The 4358-nt window shown below is 33.8% G+C and overlaps 1 long non-coding RNA gene across 1 annotated transcript; it reads right to left on the bottom strand.

Annotated features, from left to right (window-relative positions):
* Positions 1–1101: 1101 nt before the first annotated feature.
* LOC134199605 (uncharacterized) lies at positions 1102–1770 on the bottom strand. The gene is made up of 2 exons (XR_009974168.1): positions 1687–1770; positions 1102–1576 (listed from the first exon to the last, which is right to left on the bottom strand). It is a non-coding gene; the product is annotated as an uncharacterized LOC134199605 (long non-coding RNA).
* Between the last annotated feature and the right edge of the window lie 2588 nt (positions 1771–4358).

Raw genomic sequence — 4358 nt, 5'->3', positions numbered from 1 at the left:
CTCATTGCTAATTTAATGCAATGTTTTTCAAGTTCAATTTTTTTGACACTGTATGTTTGTACGATGCTATTTAAAAAAATAAACATATTCGGTCAACACTATTTAAAACACGAGTCCACGAGTCTTGAACTTTAGCAACTAAACAACTTGAGTGAAGTCGTTTTAGTTCAGGTAATCTGTAAGACTGGGTCTACACTATCTTGATTGACGATTATCTATGTATTAATCACCATGATCCTTATGAACATCACTTCATGAATTTGCTGACTCCTGACTATTAAACCTCTAATTGTGATCCGGTAATTTCGCGGGCTTTGTCTTTCGTGATCCATATCTATTTTGCTCTCGTCCCATATGTATATTTCTGACATTCGCAATATAGAAGTAAGCCATAGAATATGAAATATAAACTAAAACATTCCATGTTTTTATTTAACTAAATACAAATGTCTAAATAGTGATAATCACAGCATCGACACAAGTCTGCACTACTTCTGATCAAGATGGCGTATTAATACTTACTAGAGGTCCCGCAGTAGTCGAAATTCGACTATAATTAATTGGAATTGTAAGTTTGTATACTATTATGATTGTATTTTATACTTCTATAATCACGAATTCGGCCAAGACTACGCTATAAAAAATATTAACAAAGACAAACAATATTTGATCTATTCTCAATTTGACAACAGACGTCAAGAACAAAAGTTTGACAATAGATAGTATGCAAGCGTGTGTGCGTCAAATACATGGTACCTATGTAGTGTGTGTAATGTTTTCTTTATTGATTTAATGTATCTTTTATGCATTATTTTCCAAAAATATTAGTATTGTGCACTTCTTCTCTATATTCTCTATAAGTGTGGAAAATTTCATACTCCGCCGTCCGCGCAAATTTCGTAAAAAGGGATACAAAGTTTTTGCTTCACGTATTAATATATAGATTAATTACGAAGTGGTTTTATTGTATTCGATCAATCTTTGTATGTATTTATGTAATAAAGTCTACAAAGGATACAAAGTTTGTATCCTAATTGTATACTATATGTATTTTATTTAAACCCTACTATAATTCTGTTGTAACATAAATAAAACTCTATATTCTATTTTTCATTTTATAATTTCATAAAATGCTTTTTAATATCGAATGTACTTAATGCCTAGGTTTATAATCCCTAAACTTAAAATTTCAATATCCGTTAGATGTAATCAGTTAATCAGACTAATGTTTCATATATAACAATAGATAGGAGCAAGATTACGTTGGTACTTATTTATCAAAGACATAATAAAAGCCTCGGGACTTGTATGATTTATACGTGTAGTCTACGTCTAATTGAAATGTGCTTTCTCAAAAAATAGTGTTAACAATACACAATATACGACGCCTTTATTAAATTCAACACAGATCAGACGAATGTGGCTTTTGAAATTCCAATGTAATTCCCGGTTTTCGTTAATATTTATATTAAACCAATGTGAACTATATACCGTACAATGAAGCCCCGGTTTTACGTGGTTTGGTAGGCGTGGCGGGGGGCGGCAGCGTCGTGCGCGTCGCTCACCAATGCGCCTGCTGCACAATTATTATTGTAAGGCCCGTAAAGCCACAATACCGAAACCAAACGCAGTTTTTTATTTAACAAAAATTGTCTTCTAATTTATGAGAAAAACAAACAAAATTACCATTTAAGTTCAACGGATACAATATCGAGATATCGAAAGATTTCCCCATTTCGTTTTTTTTTAAACTTCACCAACAGCGAACCTTTTGCCCCCTTGAGCCATTAGATCTAAGTGTCAACTGTATTGATATATCAGCTGTCATACACTTGAAATAAGTACGATACACACTCACAGCAAAAATAAACCGAATTGTGCATAACATAATGAGAATACTGTATTAATGGTAATCGTACCTACATGGGGCGTTGTCATTTAAATCATAGACGATTAAAATACGGCAACCACTTCGAAAAGCGTTTCGTAATAGGTAATCGTGAAATAAACACAAAAAGATTTAAGACAAACTAATAGTTTGAAATAAATCAATGAACTTTAAGCTTGTCGGTTTGTCTTCATATATACCATTTCTTATTCGGTCCATACGTTATTACCGCCACGTGACAAATCTGGCGCCTATACATGAAGTCTAACTCCCAATTTGATGCCGCCCTGAATGTTGCAAGTAATTTTTATTAATCTTGATTCAATCTTTTTATTTTAAATTTAAAATAGCATTATAATTTTTTTATAAAAATTAATCTAAACTCATTTTCAAAGGACAAATTTCTTTACTTCCTTTCGTCTCTGAAATTTTATTTAAAAAATTTTGCCGCTCCTCAAAATCCTCTAATCATGCCGCCCTAAGCCCGTGCCTCACGCCTAGGCCTAGGAATAGGTATAAAAGTGCTAAATACTCGTGCGGGACTTACAATAGGTACTCTCTGCCTGTAAGAAAACAATCTTTATCTTACTTAAAAGAAAACTATCCAGGGATCATCATCGGTGCCTAATACTAGCAACTTTCATAATTGCCCATGAAATACGACAACGAACCAAAAGTCCTTCGAAGCGCATTTCGACGCAACATGTATTCTCTTTTGACTGAATTTTATTGTGTAGTTTAGCTTTAAAGTGTTTCCTAATTTATATCAGTTTTATACAACAAGAAATGTTTTAACACACAGAAATTTGGTTAATGTTCAATAGAAAATAGCGCATGGTGCTTGTCGAGATACGGTGGCTGAATTCAAAAGGTTATTCGATCTGATGACGATCCTTGTTTTGGAAAGTTTCCAGGCAGGTATGCATCTGACAGATATTTTATAAAATGCTCAGGGCAAAAGTAACTATAAAACAGAGCCTCTAGCTTTCATTTGGCAGCTTCCATTGTAATTGATGAGTCTCAAAAGTCTCCGCAAAATATCAAACGCACGTTTTTTTTTTCGATATTTAAAAGTCGTCAATACTTAGGACAATTTCTGTCAATGTTATTTCAATTCCTCTGATCTCATCTCGTTTAGTACCACTTCATTAAATTTCATATAAATCAGTTCATCGGTACATTTTTTTACTTCAACCAATGTAAAAACTGAAGATTTTTATAAAAGCGATACCCGCAACAATGGCATGGAAAATAAGAAGAGTATCCCAGGTGTTAAATAATATACTATTAAAATATTTGGACTTAGGTCCAGGCTCTATATCTAAGTCTGTGCAATTTTTTACAATCTTTGTTTGTACATCTGAAAAAGTTAGTTATTTACGAGAAAAGTTCGGATTTTAATTACAGATTTTAGAACTTATTTTTTTTTAGTTTTCGCAAAATTCTTGGCGCTAATGACGTAGACGTTAACGTCCAAACACTGCAGTGACACTCGAAGCGTGAGTCGCTTTGCCGAGAGCATTCAGTTTTTTGCTTTTCTATAAATTTATTTTAATTCTTAACATTTTAACTCTATAGGTGACTACGTTTCGGCGCAAAGACAACTAAGTACGTCCCTAGAATTTACAATTAAACAAAACGCGCTCGTTCTGTGGGCGTCTATTTGACTTGTTATTGTAATTCTAAAACACATAAGTACCTACGTTTAAGCCTTGTACGATCTATAATGAATTCTGAAGTTTGCAAAAATTTTGCACTGTAACCATGATCTATTATCTAATAATTATGTACCTAGATTAATTTTGCACCGTAATCCTGACCACTTATCTATTATCTAATGATTATGTAGGTATTTCTGTGGTGTGTTCTAAACAGCCGATCACAAGACCGAACGTACATCAAATCAGAAGTGACAGCGAAACTTCAAAATAAGAGATTGAGAAAATTGAGAAAATGAGAGAGACGATTACAGGATAATTGTAGGCAGCGGCTTGGCTCTGCCCCTGGCATTGCTGAAGTCCATGGGCGACGGTAACCACTCACCATCAGGTGGGCCGTATGTTCGTCTGCCTATAAGGGCAATAAAAAAAATAAAAAAAATTATGGTTTAAATTAGTAAAAGTACATTTTTTTATCACTATGGTAGGCAGACTAGCTCAGAGACTACCAATGTTGAATTGTTGTATCGTCCCACCATAGATGACTAGATAGGTATATTTCAATGTTTAGGTATATTTCAATGTTTTCATTAAGCTTTTTAAAATTACCTTCTTTTTTTATTGCCCTTGTAGGCAGACGAGCATACGACCCACCTGATGGTGAGTGGTTACCGTCGCTCATGGACTTCAGCAATGCCAGGGGCAGAGCCAAGCCGCTGCCTAACCTATTCTGGTGTTAATATCAAAACTCATACCTGGCATATTAAACTATTTCTCATTGATAAATTTTACATAATAATATGTATGATTTC

Source organism: Bombyx mori, chromosome 11, assembly GCF_030269925.1.
Source record: "Bombyx mori chromosome 11, ASM3026992v2".
In the NCBI taxonomy this organism is placed as follows: Eukaryota; Metazoa; Arthropoda; class Insecta; order Lepidoptera; family Bombycidae; genus Bombyx; species Bombyx mori.
The sequence above is the reverse complement of the archived record's forward strand: the minus strand, read 5'-3'. Positions and strand labels throughout refer to the sequence as shown.